Source organism: Equus asinus, chromosome 9, assembly GCF_041296235.1.
Source record: "Equus asinus isolate D_3611 breed Donkey chromosome 9, EquAss-T2T_v2, whole genome shotgun sequence".
In the NCBI taxonomy this organism is placed as follows: Eukaryota; Metazoa; Chordata; class Mammalia; order Perissodactyla; family Equidae; genus Equus; species Equus asinus.
In genome coordinates, this window is record NC_091798.1 from 22,815,862 (window position 1) to 22,838,772 (window position 22,911).

The following is a 22,911-nucleotide window of genomic DNA, read 5'->3' on the forward strand; positions in this document are numbered from 1 at the left end:
TGTGGTTTCAGAGTAAAGGTAGGACATTTCTAGCGAAGACTGAGTAAACCCTTCCCTCACCCTCACTTCTGCAATCCTGTTCATTTTCCTGGCTCTTACTAACACTGATATTGGTGTTCTTTTCCTATTTTGTGAATGTTGGCTGTTTGACTCAATTTTTCTTTCTATTCGTAATAGATATAAACAACTCCTTTCTTTTCTGTTGTTTCATATGTTCTGAGGTAAGAGAGAATGGCTTCTCACTAGCTGGAAATGATAATCTCCCTGAAGGTAGGAGAAATTCTGAGTCAATTCTAGATGGAATATTCAATTACTTTCCAAATGAGAACTTGGCAAAGTGAGGTCATCTCTCTGAGTGGCATAAAGCCGGGTAGTTTCCTTTGTCAGTCCTTTCTCAGTCCCCTTGGGTTAGGGAAATAGCAGAAGGGGTGAGAAGAGTCTTGACTCAAGGCAGGAGCTCTGGGCTGTGATTTTTATTCTCATTCTAGCTGTGTGATCCTTGGCTAACCTTCATTTTTCTGGGCTTCAGCCTCATCTGAAAAAATGGTCTCTGATCTATCATTCTGCTCTTCAGATTTTGCCTGTCTGTATTTTTAATCTTGACCACTGACTGGTGAGCTTCGTATATTTTTTATGTGCTATGCCAAATACTAAACTTAGCTAAGATTTGATTTACCACTGTGCTCTCAGTGCCTGGCACAGGACGGGAGCTTGCTAAATGTCTGCTGGGTGAACAAATGAACCTAGTGTGTGGCTCCTCGTATGAACCCCATAGTTCAAAGGTGGCAGAGACTTCTGCTGGTTCTAGAGGCAGAGAGCATAACACTATGTGCCAGCTGGATGAAGTCATTTCTGTGAGTGGATTGTCTTAACTGAATTCAGATACAGAACTGAGAGCTACTAGAACAGAGATTACAAACTTAGGACATTTAGGTAAAATCTGGGCTGATGTATTTTGCTTTGTTTTATGTTTGGACACAAAGGTACACTTCTAAGTGGTGTTTTAAAAAACATTTGAATTAATTGCCAACCATTTAAAAATTGCAAGAATATAAATACAAACTCAATTTCTAGCTTCTCTTGGAAAATGGGAAGATCTGGCCACATGAGGTTGCTCACTCCTGCCTGGCAATAGTGGGCAGGAGCTGAGGTGGGTTGAGTGGGGTTTCTAACTCACTCCAGATACCTTCCCCCCGCCCACCCTCTCTAGAAAATGAAATTGTTTTCATCAAACTCTTCTGTTTGCATGAGAGATGTTGTGATTACTGGGAAAGTTTGGCTTCTCATTTATTGAATATGAATAGTGTAGATGTTCTGTACTGATCACAGTGAAAAATATGAGAACCAGAAGCAGTGTGGGTAAATCTGATGTTCACTTGTGAAAGTGTAGAATCTGTATATTTTCATTTTTCTTTAATTCCAGTAGTTCAGTAAAAAAGAAAAGAAAAGAAAAGAAAAATTGGTGACCAAGTGTTTCATTTAAATGTATTTTCAATTTAGGTCTATGCTTGAATTTTGCACTCTATGGTATTACCGTATTGTTACATGAACCTAGGCCGGTGTTTCTCCATCTTTGATGGACATTGGGAGCAGGGAAGAAGCATGTGAAGACTGCAGATGCCTGGGCCCAACCCCACTGATTCTGATTGGATAAGTTTGGGATGGAGATTGAGCATCTGTTACCTTTTTACAAATTTTGCAGATGATTCTGATCCCATCAAAATGTGCGAACATTTGATGGAGAGCAAATAAGCCTGCTATTTTGGTGAGAGAGGGTTCCTTGTTTTTGGAACTATGGCTTTTATGGAAGATTCTTAGAGAAGAAATACACATGAAGACGCTCACCTCTGAGGAACATTTGTGGTTAAGGTTCGCAGCAGATGCAACAGTTTACAGGGTTTCTGCAGTGAAGCAGCAAGCCTGGCTGGCGTGCCAGTGCAGGCGCACCTGCAAGGTCTGACCTAATCTACCCACCATTTTGGTTGATTAACCACCCAGAAATGTTGGAAACTATTTATATTTGAAGGTAAAACATTGTCAGTTTTTTTCCCACAGCATACAGAATTAAAGAACCATATGGGGCCGGCCCCGTGGTCGAATGATTAAGTTCTCGCGCTCTGCTTCGGAGGCTGAAGTTCAAATCCTGGACGTGGACATGGCACCGCTCGTCAGGCCACATTGAGGCGCTGTCCCCCATGCCACAACTAGAAGGACCTACAACTAAAAAAATGTACAACTATGTACCAGGGGGCTTTGGGAAAAAAAGGAAAAATAAAATCTTTGAAAAAAAAAAAAACAACATAATTAAAGAACCATAGAATTTTGGGAGTAAACCAGCCTTCAGAGTTCTAGATCTCTTGTCCTATTTTACAAGATAGCAAATTATTCAACTTGTCCAAGGCCACACAGTTGATGGCAAAGCTGGGCATAGTGCTTAGGGCTCCTGGATTCCAGTCTAGTGCTCTTTCTGTCATATCTGCTCATCTCAAAAAAATACCCAAATATCCATGTGTATCATGTCGCATTCAAGACAGCCATTTTATTAAATTTAAAAGTATTGTATGTGAGCTTTGGTGAGAAGGTGGAATAGAATTTCTGGGATATTATAATATTTAAAACTATCAATTTGACATAAAATTTTTGGTGAATTGTTTAAAGGGAAAACAGAGTAAATAAATAATAGTTGGGGTGCAGAATAAATCTTAATATATGGCAAGCCACAATCCATGAAGACGTGGAAGTTGGAAGCTGTTGGCTATAAAATGTCCTTGTATCATTTACTGGGAAAAGGCAAACTGTCTAGTTAGAGCCACAAATTGTGCTGACATGGGGTGACCCAGTTTGCAGGAAAAGCTGGGAAGTGTTTGAGATTGGGGAGGCAAGTTTTGGTTTAGAGAATTTTAAAATATAAAACTGCTTCCTTCCCGAGATAAGCATTACATCTTTCTGAGAGGCAACGCAAAACGGACAGACAGATATAAACATTATAAACTCCTGTTTTCTCACGAGTTGTTGAATAAATCTTTTTCAAAGCCACTAGTCTTTCTTAAATCACCCCCAAACTCCTCCCTCTCCCTTTAAAAAAATGAAGCGCATTTTTTTACAGTTGTAAAAAACAAATGTTTTGTACAACTCCCACAGAAGCGAGCTCGAAAGCTGGAGCCTCTGCCTGCGTTCTCGAGTTGCTGACAGCGCAGGACCAATTTCTGAGTCCGTGTGTGTGAGGAGCGATGCTGACAAGGGAAGGCAGCCAATTCGCTGAGCTAATTTGTGTCACGAGAACATTTAAGACTTTCAATCTGAATTTTACGGGCCAAGAGCCTGCCTTCATGCTGTCGCCATATATCTTACGTTACGGGTTTAGGTTTTTGTAGTTTCTTCCACAGTTGAGAAAAAAATAAATAGTCTGAAGAAATGGGACCTAAGAACTGCATCTGTGCCTGGAGTGGACAGCAGCAACCAAAGGCCACCTGGTAATCTGGGGGGAAGGAAAAACCAACTTTTAAGAAATCTTTCTATAAGAAAGGACAGAAAGTGGTGTTAACTGCTTAGAAAAAGAATATTTTTAATGACATATGGAGCAGACACATACTTCATAAGTCCCAAATCCAAACACAAACTAACATTCTGCTTAGTCAAATGCACGTGCATACACAGCACATCATACTTTGAAGACAGAAGTGGACGAGTTCAGTGAACTCAGGTGCGGTGTGACTCGTTTAGAATCGGATCAGAAGGCGCAGTTACTAGCACACCGTCACAGGACATGGACTTTGAGGGTCCCCCACTATCCACCCTGGCCTGGGGGTGAGGGGACCAGTGTGTGCGTAATCATTCTCACTGAATCAGCCAATCTTTCTAGACTACTACCGCATGTTTAAAGAGATTTAAACAGAGTCTGAGAACTAGGGAGCTGTCTCGCCTCCCTTTCCCCTTAGGCTTTGACCCCAAGACCTTGTGAACCCTGGATTCTAGGTAGCTCATGGTCCGTGTTTTCCAAACATCTGACGTGTTTATCCAAAAGAAGCACTACGTCCTTTTTTCTGATATTCTCCAACAAAATACCAGCTAACACTTGCCCTGTGCCAGGTACTCTTTTGATCCCTTTACACAAAATCACCCCTTAACTCCTTACACCCACCTGTTGGCGTAGGTATTATGGTCCACATTTTCCAGATGAGGAAACTGAGGCACAGAGGCGTTCAATGATGTGCTTGAAGTCCAAAGTGGTACCTGGGCACTCTGGCTTCAGAGTCTGCTTAATCATCACATTATGGTGTGTCCCTATTCACAGACACAGGTTTTTCAGAGTTTTTCATTCTTATACTTAAAATTGGCAGAGGGCGTAAGGAAGCCATCTTAGGGACTCCTCCTGGACACTCCTATGGGCTGGGTACTTTGCAGGTTTCATTCTTTCAATAGCCATCACAGGTGGTCTCCATCAAACCCACCTCTGTTCTTGGATACGGACAACGGATGCTTTCTCAGTTCTGTGTAAAGTGCTGTCGAAATGTAGCTTCAACCAGTATCCCACCCCACATCCTTTTGCCCCCAATTAACTTACCTTCCCTACGTCCCCATGGCATCTAATCAACACATATTTGTAAGTAACTCCTAGGCCCCGAATGTGGGCTCCATGCCTGGGACAGTCCTGCCCTCGTAGAGCTCTCAGAGTCCATTTGAGGACGCATAATTAAATAACACCAATAAAGTGCAATGAGCTCCTTGACAGGGAGCCCAACTTCTCCACTCACCTGTGGCTGTTTGTGAAGTCCGTCGTTCCTAAGTCCAAAGTGACTAAGGACGGGTTTAAGCTTGTCACTCCTGGATTCATTTGCCATCGAAAGTGAGAAAACCTTCAAAATTTAAAATACGGTCATCCCTCAATATGGGGGGGATTGGTTCCAGGACCCCTGCAGATGCCCAGATCTGCAAATACTCAAGTTCCTTACATAAAATGGCACAATATTTGCATATCACCTACACACAGCCTCCCATATACTTTAAATCATCTTTAGATTACTTATAATACATAATGTAAAGGCTATGTGAAAAGTTGTTATACTGTGTTTCTTAGGGAATAGTGCAACAAAAAAGTCTGTGCTTGTTCAGTATGGACACAGCCATCGTGGGCCTTCAATCTGTGGTTGGTTGAATTCGAGGATTCAGAACCCATGGATATGGAGGGTCGACTATAGCTTTCTTGCCTTCTATGGGCATATTTCCCCCCAAAGACCAGATTTATCAACACTGTGGAGACAGGTACTTGGAATCATAGAGTCCCGTAGTGTATTGGTTCTCAAACTTTGTTGCATATTGTAATCCCCTCGGGTCCTACCCCTAGACATTCTGGTTCACCTGGGCTAGGGTGACACCTCGGCATCAGAATTCTGAAAAGCTTCCTAAGGGATTCCTGTGTGCACCAAGGTTTGGAAATCATAGCGTCCAAGAGATCAGCACTCGCTGCTGCTCTATGACTTTGATGCTTTGCAGATAGCCCCCGATGAGCCTGGGACCTTTGTACCCAGTGTCGCGGGATGGTGGCATGATTGCCTCCCAGACTGATCTTGCATTCTCAATGCCCAGGCTTCTCTGCGATCAGCCTCAGGCGAGCTGGTCTCTGCTGCGCTGCCAACCTCCTGACTCAGACTTGGCAAACTCGCACCCAGGGGCTAAATCCGACTGGAAACTTCGTTTGCTTTGCCTGGACAGTGTTTCCAAAAAATCTGAGCTAACATCTAAAAATTTGGAGATTTCACATAAAAAGTCTGGATTCCTGAGTTCTCTAGAAAAATTGGAAGATCCAAGCCCATTCCCACTGTAATATTCAACAGGAATTTGGGGGCTCCTGCCCTTAAACCAACATCTACTCCCCATCACCACCCCCTAGTTCAACAGACCCTACCCAGACCCCCTTCATTTATATTTATACTACCTGTGACCCCTGCAGGTTACATACCCAGGAATTACTCCTTTGTTTTTTTTAGGGAGATTAGCCCTGAGGTAACATCTGCTGCCAATCCTCCTCTTTTTGCTGAGAAGGCTGGCCCTGAGCAACATCCGTGCTCATCTTCCTCTACTTTATATGTGGGATGCCTACCACAGCATGGCTTGCTAAGTGGTGCCATGTCCACACCCAGGATCCGAACCGGCGGATCCTGGGCCACTGAAGCAGAAGGTGCACACTTAACTGCTGCACCACGGGGCTGGCCCCAGGAATCACTCCATTTTGACTGCTTTTGCTCGCCTTTTGCTGAGTATTGATTACATATGCACATGGTTTGCTTCCTGCTTGAATAGTTTCTACTAAGGTAGTGCTTATCTCTCTCTCTCTCTCTCTCACACACACACACCACTTCCCAGGTTTATTATCCTACTTCTGTATTCACTATTTCAGATCACTTCCACCTCTTTCTCCTTTTATACCTTCCTGACAGGATAGGGTTAGCAGGGTTGTCAAAACATTGCAAAACTAAGCAGAAACCAAAAAGTGTCTGGTAGACCAGGTTCTCAAATTCAAATGCTTACAGAGGTCAGGCTGGGGACCACAGAGACCTGAAAAGCTGTTGCTCTATCTGCGGGACTACCCTCTAGATAATAAGGCTCAACAGAACATTTTAGGATGATGGACATGTTCTGTATCTGCCCTGTCCCACCTGGTAGCCACCAGCCACATGTGCCTATTGAGCACTTGAAATGTGGCCAGTGAGACTGAGGAACTGAATTTTAAATTTTACTCAATTTTTATTAATTTAAATTTAAATAGCCACATTTGGCTAGTGACTACAATATTGGAATAAGTCTAGCTGGTAATGAGCTGGCTGAGCAGAAGTGAATGTGGGTCCACTGTGGCCAGCTGTTCCAATTTTTCCAAAGCATTCAGGAATCCATATTTCTAATGAAATCTCTTCCATTTAAAATGTTTGCTTGGGGGGTGAGCTCTGTGGCTGAGTGGTTAAAGGTCTGTATCCTCCAGTTCGGTGGCCAGGGTTGGCAGGTTTGGATCCCAGCTGCAGACCTACTCATCTGCCACGCTGTGGTGGCATCCCACATAAAAAGTAGAGGAAGATCATCGTGGATGTTACCTCAGGGCTAATCTTCCTCAAGCAAAGAAAAAAAGAAAAGGAGGATTGGCAAAGGATGTTAGCTAAGGGCAAATCTTCCTCACAAAATAAATAAATAAATAAATAAATAAATAAATAAATAAATAAAATGTTGGCTCGAGGCTGGCCCGGTGGCATAGTGGTTAAGTTTGCATGCTCCGCTTCAGCAGCCTGGGGTTTGTGGGTTCAGATCCTGGGCTCGGACCTACACACTGCTCATCAAGCCGTGCTGTGGCAGCATCCTACACATGAAATAGAGGGAGATTGGTATAGGTGTTAGCTCAGCGACAATCTTCCTCAAGCAAAAAGAGGAAGTTCGGCAACAGATGTTAGCTCAGGGCCAGTCTTCCCTACCAAAAAAAAAAAAGTGGCTCCATTTTTAAAATGTTGTGAAAGCTAAACAAAACACATTGATGGGATGAATCATGGTCTGTGACCACCCATGCATGTCCTCCACTCATTTAATTAATGAACATCCAAGGGCAAGGAGAAAAACTCCTTGCATATGTGTCAGTAGAAAGCAAAAGGCATAGTTAATGTGTTATTGTCCTGAAACTTAATCTTACTTGCACCAAGGAAAGTTTGTTGGTTGAAAGCTTATCAGTGGTAGAGTTTATATACATCCTATCCTGTGAAAGCATGTAACAAGGACATGTAGGCTGAGACATAATGAATGAAGAGAAGGTCTTCAGATGAGAGGAAACATCAAGGGCAAAGACCCAGAGGCAAGAGAGGACATAACTAGTTGGAAACTTAAAGATGTTTTATGTGTCTGCTCTGTCCAATATGGCTGCCACTACCCATGTGTGGCTATTCAGATTTAAATTTAAATAAAATTTCAAAAATTAAAAATTCAGTTCCTCAGTCACATTAGCCACATTTCAAGTGCTCAATAGCCGTGTGTGGTAGTGGCTGCCATATTGGACCCTGCAGATACAGAACATGTGCATCATTGCACAAGTCTACAGAGAAGCCCTAGAGCTGAGAGGGTGGAGGAGATAAAGGCAAGGGGTGGGGAGGAGTATTGTGAGAGAGGCCAGACAGATCCTTACAGATGTGACCATGAGGTCCTGAAGGGGCTGGTGTGTTACATGAGGAAGTTTGGACTTTGAGCTGAAGATCTGTCTTTTAGGAAGCTCATGCTGGTACTGTGTGGAAAATGGATTGGAAGGAGGACGAGAGCGGATGTCGGAGACCTGATAAGAGGCTGTGGTAGTGCAGGTAAGAGATGAGGATGCCCCAGCAGTCAGCATCCATCACCCACTTCAGCGTGCTTGGTCCAGGACCTATAGTACATTCATCACTTGCAGCGCCAGGTATAGAAAACTCACTCAAAATAACCCTAATTCTCCAGTCAAGGAAACTGAGGTTCATAGTGGTAAAACAAATTAAAGTCACAGAGCACACCACTAGTAAGTTCCAGAACTACGAATTTAATCCACGGCTGTTTAGTTCCAAAGCCTGATATTATTTTTTATTTTTATTTTCTTTCTATCCAATGCTCACATCAGCTTCCCTCACATCCAGAGAGTCACTCTCTCCAACTGCAATCTCACCAGCACTCCATTTTCTATACCTTTTACAATGAGGAGAATTACATTTCAGAGCATTTTTTTCTATAGCCAGGTTCTTCTATTCCAAATTAAGGGTAGTCACAGCTGGTTCCTTGGGTTCTATGCCAGAACCCAACATGGAGAAAAGCCTTTTGTATGTTATATTAAGTGTGTCAGCTTTTATAAAAATATGTGTGCCTTTGAGGAATTCTCCAGACATCTGGGGAATTTAAGCTAGTAATTTATAATAGATTTCCTTGACTAGCATGAAAATTCCCTCATGAAAAGAGTGGGGCTCTCTCTCAAACTGCATGCACAGTGGAAAGAAACTTAGCTGAGACCTTGAAATTCTCAAGCCTCTAGGTGCAAGTTTATTTGTTTATTTTGCTCTTTTTTCATTTGTTTTTCAATAAATAAGGCACTTAAAAATGCCTTGAAATCAATTTTCTCTTTTTTTGGTGACTTTTATTTTGATATCAGTCGTTTCTGCAGATATGTAGTCGTTTCTCCACGTCCTCTGGCGATTGGGTCCAGGACCCCCCGCCCCCCCCCCCCCCCCCCCCCCGCCCCCGCAGATACCAAGCTCCCCGGATGCTCACATCTCTTACAGGAAATGCAATATTTCCATATAACCTAGTACATCTTCCCATATGCTTTAAATCGTCTCTCTCCTACGGATAATACCTAATACATTATAAATGCTATGTGAATAGGTGTTATTCTGTATTGTTTGCAGAATAATGATAAGGAAAAACGTCTGTACGTGTTCAGTACTGACGCAACCATTGCAGGCCTTTCAATACGTAGTTGGCCGAATTCTAGGATGTGGAACCGTAGATACGCAGGGCCAACTGCAATTTCAAACATACAGAAAACTTGCTAGAATACTACAAAGAACCTCCGTGAACTCTGTACCTGTTGTTAACATTTTGCCACATTTGCTTATCATTTTCTCTGTCCACACACACGCACGCGCACGCACATTATTTTTTGAACCACATGAGTAAGCTGCAGACGTAAGGAAGCTTTATCCCTAAATATTTTAGTGTATATTTCCTAAGACAAGGACATTCTCTTACATAATCACAGTAAAATGATCAAAACAGGAAATTTAACACTAGTACAGTGTCCTTATTTAATCCACAGTATCTAATTCACAGGATTGTTCAAATTTCACCAATTATCTGCATTACGTCCTTTATAGGTATTTACAACTCCTTCCTTCCCCCACACCCTGTGCAGAATTAAATCCAGGATTATGCATAATGTTCAATGGTCATATCTCTTCAATCTCCTTAACCTGGAACAATTCCTCATGCTTTTTTTTTTTTGATGTAATAACAGAGATTAGCTTACATTCAAGAGTTTTTTGTTTTTTTTAAAGTTAATTTTTACTGAGTTAATGATAGGTTACAATCTTGTGAAATTTCAGTTGTACATTATTGTTCGTCAGTCGTGTTGTAGGTGCACCCCTTCACCCTTTGTGCCCACCCCCATCCCCCCTTTCCCCTGGTAGCCACTAGCCTGTTCTCTTTGTCTACATGTTTAAATTCCTCATATGAGTGGAGTCATACAGAGATTGTCCTTCTCTATCTGGCTTATTTCACTTAACATAATTCCCTCAAGGTCCATCCATGATGTTGCAAATGGGACGATTTTATTCTTTTTTATGGCTGAGTTGTATATATATACCATATCTTCTTTATCCAATCACCTGTTGATGGGCATTTAGGTTGCTTCCATGTCTTGGCTATTGTAAATAATGCTGCAATAAACATTGGGGTGCATAGGACTTTTGGAATTGCTGACTTCAAGCTCTTTGGGATAGAGCATCCCAGTAGTGGGATGGCTGGGTCATATGGTATTTCTATTTTTAATTTTTTGAGGAATCTCCATACTGTTTTCTATAGTGGCTGTACCAGTTTGCATTCCCACCAGCAGTGTTTGAGTGTTCCTTTTTCTCCACAACCTCTCCAACATTTGTTACTTTTTGTTTTGGTTATTTTTGTCATTCTAATGGGTGTAAGGTGAAATCTTAGTGTAGTTTTGATTTGCATTTCCCTGATGATCAGTGATGCTGAACATCTTTTAATGTGCCTATTGGCCATCCATATATCTTCTTTGGAGAAATGTCTGTTCATGTCTCCTGCCCATTTTTTGATTGGGTTGTTTGATTTTTTGTTGTTGAGTTGTGTGAGTTCTTTATATATTATGGAGATTAACCCTTTGTTGGATATATGACTTGCAAATACTTTTTCCCAGTTAGTGGGTTGTCTTTTTGTTTCAATCCTGTTTTCCTTTGACTTGAAGGAGCTCTTTAGGCTGATGAAGTCCCATTTGTTTATTCTTTCTATTGTTTCCCTTCTCTGAGAAGACATGGTGTCCAAAAAGATCCTTTTAATACTGATGTCAAAGAGTGTACTGCCTACATTTTCTTCTAGAAACCTTATGGCTTCAGGTCTTACCTTTAGGTCTTTGATCCATTTTGAGTTTATTTTGGTGAATGGTGAAAAAGAATGGTAAATTTTCACTCTTTTACATGTGGCTGTCCAGTTTTCCCAGCACCATTTGTTGAAGAGACTTTCTTTCCTCCATTGTAGGCCCTCAGCTCCTTTGTCAAAGATTAGCTGTCCATAGATGTGTGGTTTTATTTCTGGGCTTTCAATTCTGTTCCATGATCTGTGTGCCTGTTTTTGTACCAGTACCACGCTGTTTTGATTACTGTAGCTTTGTAGTATGTTTTGAAGTCAGGGATTGTGATGCCTCCCGTTTTGTTCTTTTCTCTCAGGATTGCTTTAGCTATTCGGGGTCTTTTGTTGCCCCATATGAATTTTAGGATTCTTTGTTCTAATTCTGTAATGAATGTCATTGGGATTCTGATTGGGATGGCGTTGAATCTGTAGATTGCTTTAGGTAGAATGGACATTTTAACTATGTTTATTCTTCCAATCCATGTGCATGGAATGTCTTTCCATCTCTTTATGTCATCATCCATTTCTTTCAGAAAAGCCTTGTAGTTTTTGTTGTATAGGTCTTTCACTTCCTTGGTTAAATTCACCCCGAGGTATTTTATTCTTTTTGTTGCAATTGTGAATGGTATTGTGCTCTTGAGTTCTTTTTCTGTTAGTTCATTATTAGAGTATAGAAATGCTACTGATTTATGTAGGTTGATTTTATACCCTGCAACTTTCCTGTAGTTGCTGATTATTTCTAAAAGTTTTCCAATGGATTCTTTGGGGTTTTCTATATATAAGATCATGTCATCTGCAAACAGCGAGAGTTTCACTTCTTCTCTCTCTATTTGGAATCCTTTTATTCCTTTTTCTTGCCTAATTGCTCTGGCCAAAACCTCCAGTACTATGTTAAATAAGAGTGGTGATAGAGGGCATCCTTGTCTCATTCCTGTTTTCAGGATGGCACTCAATTTTTTCCCATTGAGTATGATGTTGGCTGTGAGTTTGTCATATATGGCCTTTATTATCTTGAGGTAGTTCCCTTCTATCCCCATATTGTTCACAGTTTTTATCATAAATGGCTGTCGGATCTTGTCAAATACTTTCTCTGTACCTATTGAGATGATCATGTGGTTTTTATTCCTCAATTTGTTGATGTGGTATAGCACGTTGATTGATTTGTAGATGTTGAACCATCCCTGTGTCCCTGGTATGAATCCCACTTGATCATGATGTATGATCCTTTTGATGAATTGCTGAATTCAGGTTGCCAAAATTTTGTTGAGAATTTTTGCATCTATGTTCATCAGCAATATTGGCCTGTAGTTCTCCTTTTCTGTGCTGTCCTTGTCAGGCTTTGGTATCAGCGTGATGTTGGCTTCATAGAATGTGATAGGAAGTATTCCATCCTCCCTAATTTTTTGGAATAGCTTGAAAATGATAAGTATTAAATCCTCTCTGAAAGCTTGGTAGAATTCCCCAGGAAAGCCGTCTGGTCCTGGGGTTTTATTCTCTTGGATGCTTTTGATTGCTATTTCAATCTCTTTCCTTGTGATTGATCTGTTCAGATTGTCTGCTTCTTCTTGACTTAGCTTTGGGAGATTATAGGAGTCTAAGAATTTATCCATTTCTTCTAGGTTATCCATTTTGTTGGCATATAGTTTTTCATAGTATTCTATTATAATCCATTGTATTTCTGTGGAGTCTATTGTTATTTCTCCTCTTTCATTTCTGATTTTGTTTATTTGAGCTTTCTCTCTTTTTTTCTTTGTAAGTCTGGCTAGGGGTTTGTCAATTTTGTTTATCTTCTCAAAGAAGCAGCTCTTTGTTTCATTGATCCTTTCTACTGCCTTTCTTGTTTCAATAGCATTTATTTCTGCTCTGATTTTTATTATTTCTCTCCTTCTGCTGACTTTGGGCTTTGTTTGTTCTTCTTTCTCTAATTCAGTTAGCTGTAGTTTAAGATTACTTATTGGGGATTTTTCTTGTTTGTTAAGATGTGCCTGTATTGTGATGAACTTCCCTCTTAATACAGCTTTTGCTGTATTCCATGTAAGCTGGTATGGCACGTTATCATTTTCGTTTGTCTCCAGATATTTTTTGATTTCTCCTTTAATTTCCTCAATGATCCATTGCGTGTTCAATAGCACATTGTTTAGTCTCCACATCTTTGTGCCTTTCTCAGCTTTTTTCTTATAATTAATTTCTAGCTTTATAGCATTATGAACAGAGAAGATGCTTGTTATTATTTCAATTTTTAAAAATTTATAGAGGCTTGCCTTGTTTCCCAACATATGGTCTATCCTTGAGAATTTTCCGTGTGTGCTTGAGAAGAATGTGTATTCTGCTGTTTTTGGATGAAGTGTTCTATATATGTCTATTAAGTCCAACTGTTTTAGCTTTTCGTTTAGCTCCACTGTTTCCTTGTTGATTTTCAGTCTGGATGATCTGTCCATTGTTGTGAGTGGGGTGTTGAGGTCCTCCAGGATTATTGGGTTATCTTTGATATCTTCTTTTTGGTTTGTTAATAGTTGCTTTATGAACTTTGGTGCTCCTGTGTTGGGTGCATAGACATTTATAAGCATTATTTCTTCTTGATGAAGTGTCCCTTTGATCATTATATACTGGCCCTCTATGTCTCTCTTTACCTGTTATATCTTGAAATCTGCTTTGTCTGATATAAGTATTGCGACATCTGCTTTCTTTTGTTTTCCATTAGCTTGGAGTATTGTCTTCCACCCCTTCACTCTGAGCCTGTGTTTGTCCTTGGAGCTTACGTGTGTTTCCTGGAGGCAACAAATTGTTGGATCTTGTTCTTTAATGCATCTTGCCACTCTGTGTCTTTTTATTGGAGAGTTCAATCCATTTACATTGAGGGTGAGTATTGATGCATGAGGGCTTAAGGCTGTCATTCTGTTGCTCGTCTTCTGGTTTTCCTGCATTTCCTTTGTTTCTCATCCTGTGTGTTTTAGCCTACCCATTGACTTCTGCAATTTCTTATGCTGGGTTTCTTAGCTTTTTCCTTATTTATTTTTGTGTCTCTGTTCTGTTTTTTAATTTAGTGACTACCCTGAAGTTTGTATTCAGAATCTCACGGATAACATAGTCCATTTTCTGGTGGTCTCTTACTTCCTTAGCCTAGACTGTTTCAGTCCCTTTCCTCCTCCCCTCCTAAGTTATTATTTTCATCTCTTCATCCAACTTGTGTTGTGAGTTTGTGGTAAGAGTGATAAGATTGTCTTTGTTTTTGGTGATTTCCTTCCCTTTGTCCTAATGCTATAGTTGAATATTTGCTATCCTATTCTGATTCTACTATTTGTCTCCTTACTCTGTGTTTTGTGACCGCTATCTCCCTCTTTTCCTTTTTCAGGTATGAGAGCCTTCTTCAGGATTTCTTGTAGGAGGAGTCTTGTGGCTATGAAGTCCCTCAGCTTTTGTTTGTCTGGAAAAGATTTAATTTCTCCCTCATATCTGAAGGATATTTTTGCTGGATAGAGCATTCTTAGCTGAAGATTTTTATCCTTTAACGTTTTGAATATGTCATTCCAATCTCTCCTAGCTCGTAAGGTTTCTGTAGAGAAATCCACTGAAAGTCTGATAGGGGTTCCTTTGTAGGTTATTTTCTTCTGCCTTGCTGCCCTGAGCATTCTTTCTTTGTCATTCATTTTTGCCATTTTTACTGCTATATGCCTTGCAGTAGGTCTTTTTACATTGACATATCTGGGAGATCTGAAAGCTTCCTCCACACACATTTCTCTCTCAATCCCTAGATTTGGGAAGTTCTCTGCTATTATTTCTTTGAGCATGCCTTCTGCTCCATTTTCTTTTTCCTCGCCCTTGGGAAAACCGATGATTCTTAAGTTGCATTTTCTCATTGAGTCAGCTATTTCTCGGAGAGTTTTTTCAGTGTTTTTTTAGTCTTAGTTCTCTTTCTTCCTCTGTCTGGAGCCACTCAACCTGTATATCTTTGATTACGCTGATTTGCTCCTCTATGGTGACCACATGGGCATTCAGGGAATCCATATTCTGTGTTATCTGATCCATTGTATTTTTCATCTCTAGTATTTCTGATTGATTCTTCTTTATAGTTTCAATGTCTTTTGTGAAGTAGCTCCAGAACTCGTTGACTTGTTTCTCTATATTTCCCTTTACCTCATTGAGTTTTTTGATGATAGCTATTCTGAATTCACTACCATTTGATTTACCTATTTCCAAGTCCTCAGGACATAATTCTGTGTTTTTATTCTTTTCTTTCTGGTCTGGAGCTTTTATAAATTGCCGGATGGTAGAGGAGCAGATTTTCCGCATAATGCTATTATTTTGTTGCAGTTACAGCCTGTTGCCACTAGATGGGGGTCGAGAATCTGATATTATGAGCCCTCTGCCTTCAGCTGAGATGGCAGTGCACAGCATGGGTTGGGGGGGGCACTTTCTCTTGTGCACAGACCCAGGTTTCCCATCAGCTCTCGCTCTCTGGTTTCCTGGGGCCTTGGCTTATTGGGGTCCCCTCACATGAAAGCTTTCCCCCGTTAGAGGGCTTCCGTCTGGGCAGCACTGGCCCTGGGAGTCCAGGACAATTCCCTGGATGCGTGGCCCCTCCCCCACTCCTTCCCTCTTGGAGCCTCCTGTGGCAGTGATCCCAGTCTTTAGGGGAGGGAGCGAAGTTCTCTCTTACCCCATTCCAGCTCCCCCCAGGGGGTTCCAGCCTCTCTGCCCTCTGTCATTTGGCTGCTGTGGGTCTCTGAGGATTCATGTGCTATTAGGATATTTTTTGTTGGAATGTGGTTGCTCCTTTTTGTTGTATGTTGGAAGGGAGAGAGTCCTGTGCGAGCTCACTCCACTGTGATGCTGATGTCACTCCTCCTCTTACTTTTCTGACTTTCATGACATTTATGTTTTTTAAGAGAAAAACATAATGACAGCAATATATTATAGATTATGTATAGATTTGTATGCAGAGATTTATACATAATCTCTAATTTATACATAAATCTATGTGTTTAATATATTAATATAGTATCTACTATAGAATATATACTGAATATTCTTGTGAATTCTTACATAATATATAATTTATTGGGAAGAAATCTTCGAATGAAAGGGAACAGCAAGGACAAAGAACCTAAAGAAATTCCTTGTATCTGCTCTGCCCAATATGGTAGCTATAGTGAACACTTATACATATAATTGTTGTATGGATTATAGATGATGTAAGAATTCATGAGTCCATATTAATAAATAAATAAAAACATAAATAAATAATAAAATAGAGAAAGCCCTTCTTTCTGTAAAACAATGAAACTATGGAAAGGAATGACAGAATTAGAGAATTACCATTTTGCAACCATTATGGTAATAATTGATTCAAGCAAGAATTATCAATGGATACTAAAACTGTGGATAAAAGTTTGAAGAGGAAAAAGATATTTATATAGCCCGAAAATATTGCCCCACAAATCATTTATTAATTAGAAAGTAAACGACAATAACTTTATAGTGGATAAACATGGAGGATATCATTTTAACCAAGCAGCCAAAGTTAGCACCACCAGTGACAGAACAAACCGTCCTCATTTGCCTCTTTATATAATGCACTAAGGAGGGCACAACTTCACTTATGTGGTATTCCTGTTAAAAAATAAATCTATTCACGAGGAAACAGACAAACCCAAACTGAGGGATATTGTACAAAATAACGTTTGCTCTTTAATGAAAAAGTTGCTCAAATTGTTGCATCAAAAGTTGCATTATCGAAGAACACCACTAGATGTCACTGTGGCTTTGCAAGTAGCACAACTTTTATCCACGTTAAAGAACATCAGTTCCTTTGTAGGCTGCCTCCTTACTTTGACACCTTTGTGCACTGGACACATTTACCCAATTCCAACACATATAGCTTTGGGGAAGCTTCCAAGTTAAATAATGGTAAAAGCAGTGGAGGGGGAGGCAGCAGGCTGAGATTAAAGCCTGTCTTGGCCATTGCAAGCTTGTCTCCGGGCCTTGGTGTCCTCGGGTGTAAAATGAGGGGATTTGGTTGTTTGCTCCAACTCTCCTTTAGCTCTGCCAGTCTATGATTTCACGCTGATATTTTCTTAACTAAAATCGTTTCCGTACTCCTTAACAAGACTTTTGCCCAACTGCGTTGGACCCACTACTGGTCTTTGCTTTTTCCTACAGTACTCTAACTTACCCAATGCTTGTCTTTAAGTTGACTCAGTTTTTAAAAATGTAAATAAAGAAAAAAATTTATAGGCCGATCACAAATGGAAACCAGTTCACTTGCCATAAATAGAAGGCAGCCGCAAAAAGAAATATAATAAAAACTACATAGCGTCATTAAATTCGAGCTACATATATTGTCTGCCAAAGCCTCAGAGCCTGTGGCCTGCTCTGTTTTTCTTTTTTAATGGGAGGTGCTAAAGAGAAGTTGAAGACAGGCTAGCCCTGAGACCTTCCTCTTGATGGAAGCAAAAGAAGTGAGACTGGGAAGGGATCCTTCTGTCTGTGCGGTTCACTATTATTTAATCCGGTATCCACAAAACCAACCACAATACTTCGTATGCCATTTAAACCAGTCCCGTGCTTTCATGAGCTGTCCTAAGTTATATTATTCCCTTTCCTACTTTGAACTCCTGATTCTTCAATATTTCTAATAGACCGGAAATCACACATTATTGTTTTCTTCAATCTGTGTTTAAGCTTTCATTTTATTTTGATACTCCTTTCAGTTTCGTATCAGTTTAGCTTCCCTTTAGCGTTTATTTCAATTTGCTTTTACATTCAGTCTTCTTCCATTTAAGACGCTAACTCCCTTTTTAACAGAGGAGATGATATATACCCCTCTGCTGTCAATGTCGAAGCAATTATGTGTCACCAAATGGCTTGTGATTTGGCATCTTCTCCTGATAAAGGCTTATGATAGATAGGATGTGGCAGAGGTCAGGAATTCTGCTGGGTACAACCTGAGGGTATGCTTCAAATTGCTTGAGCTTTACCCAAATCCCCTAGGACACAATCAGAAAACTGGTCCCCTTCAATTTTGGTGCAGAGCTTTTGTCTTCATTCTTCACAAGGATTCAGAGTGAAGACATCCAGGGCTGAGCCCCCTAATTGCTCGCTTTACTCCCTCACGTTAGTGTAGCCCTCTCCTGCTTTGTATAATCTGTTATCATCACTAATTTGCTGGCTACAATTAGCATAGGGGATTGTATAGGAGTAGAGACAATTTCTTAGCTGGCCAATGTTACTAAATAATTTAAAAAGGGGAAGACAAAGAATTTCCATCAATTACGTTTTGTTTTCTTAAGGCCTGTGTTGCCATTAAGGAAAACCATTCTAAGGTAAGAAAAACAGGAAATTCGTAGAGATCAATACATCAATTATTTCCCACATTATAAAAGTCATTTTTTCGTAACTTTCTTTTCTTTGGCGAGGTGGTTTAATTTGCCATTAGAAGCCCAAAAGCTGAGAAGTCATTTTCACTGTTCAACAAAACAGATGCTTTTTGTCTTGCATGAAGCACTGTTCCCATCAGCAAAAAAAAAAAAAAAAAAAAAGACAACCAAAAAAAACTAGAGAGATTTCTTTTCAGAAGAAATTTTCATAAAAAGGTTGATTCTGAATCAATAGAAACTTTTTTTTCTATAGTAAATTCTATAGAACTATGCTCTTACCACCCACCCACCCCAATTCAGAGTAAGAACTGTTTTTCCCTTTTCTGTTCTCAGGTTCATTGCTGTAGCCATGCTCCAATTTAAACCAGAGTGAGCGGATATTGTAAGATTTCACGAGATTCACTAAATACACTAATGAAAATCAAATATGAAGCACGATTATTTTCTGGTGAGAGACTTACTTGAGATTTGCTAAAGAGTTCTTCAGTTTTCCTGTTGCCACATTTGTTCTTGATGTTGATGAATGTTTATGATTCCATTATCCTCTTTATGTTTACAGATTCTTACCCCCCATCCCCCCCCAACATTCACTGAATTGTTTTATTATGTGTTGACATCAGTGTTAATGGATGATGGTATTCTGGCAGAGTCTCCTTCCAAGGTTTGCTGAATATCACTAGTAAGTGTACTTTGAGCCCGTTTCTGGAACTGTACCCCACTATACCGCCAGGGCTGCAAATTATACTTTAGTTCACTGTTTCAAAGTGTCTAGAGCCAACATGTCTGTTTGAGATACTGAGCCGAGTATTGTCTTCCCAGCACATCTATAACTATTGATTCCTATGAGAGAGGCTTAATTATATTTGCGCTTATCTTAGGACCACAGCATCAAAAGAGGCTTTAAAGATCCCTTCATCCCATCTGGTGCCCGGGTCCCTACCGTATCAGCCTTCTCTGGTGCAAGTAATAGAAACCAACTCTGGGCAAGTTAAACCAAAAAGGGTATTTACGGTATTAATAAAATGCGGCTCACGAAATTTAAAAATAAAATAGCCAAAGAACCAGCTTCTGCAGGGTCAGAAACCATATGGACTCTGGGGATCTAGGTAGTGCATACTAATTGGCAGTGTCTTTAAAAGTTAACCAGTGGTGACTCCTACGGGATATTTGGGGGAGCTTAAACTCCCCCTCACCCTGATTCTTAGGCTGGGCAGCTGAGACTTCTTACCCTTATTCCAAATGCCATGTGAAAGTAGTTTCAAGCTGGCCAGGAAATCCTGCCATCAAGCCGAATGCCACCCCCTCGCTTCTACACAGAAATGCTAAGGTCGCCCCTGAGACAACCGCTAGGGGGCATCAGCTTTGCGTTGTCTCCTCGACTCCACCTTTGGACCGCTGCAGAAAGGAGGGTCCAGCGGAAGAAGGCCCATGTGACTCATCTCAGGTCATGACGTGACCACTCTTTGTCCAGGGCTATTGTTAAGTCAAGGTTGTCACAATAGGGGAGAGAGAAGTCCCACCAGGAGAACCGGAGATTGTTCCACGTGGGAGGAGGGATGGCCAAAAACCATGTGTTCACTAACCTTACTAAGAGAGTGACAATCTTCCAGTGACATGGGCTGTGCTGGCTCCTCAAGTACCTCTTGATGAGGCACTTGCGCTAATGGTGGAGTTAATACAGGGTTGCCAAAACCATTTTCCAAAAAGAGTGGAACATGTAGGCTTTTTTCTTGAGTCGTTTTTAAAAGCTTTATGAAAGTATAATTTATATGTAATAAAACTGCACATATTTAAAATGTGGTATCTTATAAGTTTCAACATACATATGTACCTGTGAGACCATTCTCATAGTCAGGTAATGATCATATCTTGTCACCATCTATTTGCTTCATGTCCTTTTATAATCTCTCTCCCTGCCCTTCACAATGCTCCAAATAACCGTTGATTTGCTTTTCCTTACAATAGACACCTTTGCATTTTCTAGAATTTACGTGGTTGGAATCCTAAAATGTTTACTCTTTTTTCTTTTTAGTTTGTTCTATGTTTCATAATTACTTTGAGATCCCTCAATGGTATTATATGAATAGCTCATCCTTCTGGGGTTTTTTTGCTGAGTAATATTCTTATCTTTGGATATAGCACTATTAGTTTATCCATTCATCTGTTTATGGACATTTGAGTTATTTCCCATTTTTGACTATTGAAAATAAAGCAGGTACAAACATTTGTGTATAATTGTTAATATGGGAAAAAAGGAGTTTTTATTTTTTCCTGCCTCAAAGGAAATCTTTATTAATCATGCATGGTTCATAGATGTTTTTGAAAAGACCCAACTTTTTAGAAAAGCACAGTCCTCATGAGTGGCTTCACCTTTGCATCATGAATCTTGTATTCAAAGAAAATCAAAGTGGTACAATTTATTTACATGATGATACTTTCTAAATAAACTCTTTTTTAAAAAAAGTCTGGTCTTCTCTTAAATGTTACAGCAAAACATATAAAATTGACAACAAATTATAGTTTACATTTACAGAAAAGCTGTAAGTGCGATTATAGATCATAAACGTATTATTCAATCAGTTTAGTAAGAAATTGGTTTCCCAATACATGATTGTGAAAAAGACATTTAAAAAATATCCAAAAATTTAATCCAAGTCTTACTCTCTACAAAGGAAACTGTGATTTCCGTTCATAAAGAGCATGCCCACCCAGACCCCATCCTACAGGCTGGGCGCCCCTGCATCACCTTGTTTCCTTTGTTGCTTCTAACCTGCAACATGAGATGCTGTGCAGTAAAAGGGGGAGAACCATTTTACCGGAATAGATGAGATATTAGAGCCAATGTTGCTGAAGTTAGGGTGCTTTTCAAAGAGCCATTCCAAAAAAGAAGAGGTGCCGAATTGCTTTCACACGTTACACAGTGAAGTGATGACTATTAAAAATGCTTCTCACCCCCTGTAGCCTCACCTCAAAGTGTGGGCGATCCGCTTTCAGTTCCGACGGCGCCAAGCCTGCCTTTCCTCCAGCAGAATTCAGCCGCCCTTGCCTTCTACCCGCTGATCCTCACTCCACCTCCTTGCGTCCATCCAAAGCAATCCTTCAGATGTTTGATGTCAGCTCGCAAGTCCCTCTCTCCTTCTCCAGACTTTTCTGAGCTCTGAACTTATTTTCTCTCCCTGGGAGGCGCTTGCTCCAGATCCTTATATGGCCAACTCCTTCTCACTCTTCAGTTCTCACTCAAATGTCATCTCCGCAGAGAGACCTTCTCTGGCAGAGCTGGCTTAGGGCCCTCCTCCCCAGTGCTTCCCCCTAGCCACCAGCCTGTTCTTCATACTCTTTGTTGTAATCTGAAATTACCCCTTTTTTGGACTTACTTTTCACTGTCTTTCTCCCCATAAGCTGTAAGCTCCATGAGAACAGAGACGTTCTCTGACTTTGTTACTGTATGCTCATTGTCTAGAACTGCTGTTTATACTAAAGTTGCACAATAAATATTTATTGACTAAATTAACAAATTAATAGTGTGATTTATACAGTTTTTATTGTAATATATAATATACATGCTGAAACATGCATGTATAAAACTACATATATTGTTTAAGAAATGGTTTTAAAGTGAATATTTGTTAACTACCATTCAAATCAAGAGATAGAATAGTATTGGCATCCCGGAAACCATCCATGTGATCCATGTGTCCACTTCCCTCCACAACCGCCCCTTCCTCCTCTGAGAGGTAATGACTATCCTCACATAGATGATAATCATTTACTTGCTTTTCTTCACAGTATCACCACCGATACACTCATCCTTAAACCATGTAGTTTAGTTTTGCCCGTACTTAGAGCAGATGTAAATGGAATTATACTGTACATACTCTTCCACATCTTAATTATTTCAGACTTCGAACTTCTGGCGTGATGGAGTGAGAAGGTTGACAAATCTTACCTTTGAAAAACAACTGTGAGGGGCCTGCCCTGTAGCGCAGTGGTTAAGTTTGTGCGCTCAGCTTTGGTGGCCCAGGGTCCACTGGTTCATATCCCAGGTGTGGACCTACACACTGCTTATTAGGCCATGCTGTGGCAGGCGTCCCACATATAAAGTAGAGGAAGATGGGCACGGATGTTAGCTCAGGGCCAGTCTTCCTCGGCAAAAAGAGGAGGATTGGTGGCAGATGTTAGCTCAGGGCTGATCTTCCTCAAAAAAAAACAAAACAAAACAAAAAACAACTGTGAGGTTCATCAGAATCTCAAAAACAACCATTTCAGTGCTCTGGAAATTGACCAAAATCATACTGATGAAATCTGCTGAACTTTGGGTAAGAACAGCATGAGTCTGCGGCCTTGTTGCCTAGGCTGCTCTCATCCCCTCTTTGCCCCCCAGCTTTATGGTGGTAGTTCATCCAGGTTG

General features: G+C 40.4%; 1 long non-coding RNA gene across 1 annotated transcript; it reads right to left on the bottom strand.

The window, feature by feature from the left end:
- Positions 1 to 930: 930 nt before the first annotated feature.
- On the bottom strand, positions 931 to 21,659 carry LOC123288981 (uncharacterized). Its single transcript, XR_006532641.2, has 3 exons — positions 21,471 to 21,659; positions 4,755 to 4,856; positions 931 to 2,220 (listed from the first exon to the last, which is right to left on the bottom strand). It is a non-coding gene; the product is annotated as an uncharacterized lncRNA (long non-coding RNA).
- Positions 21,660 to 22,911: the final 1,252 nt, after the last annotated feature.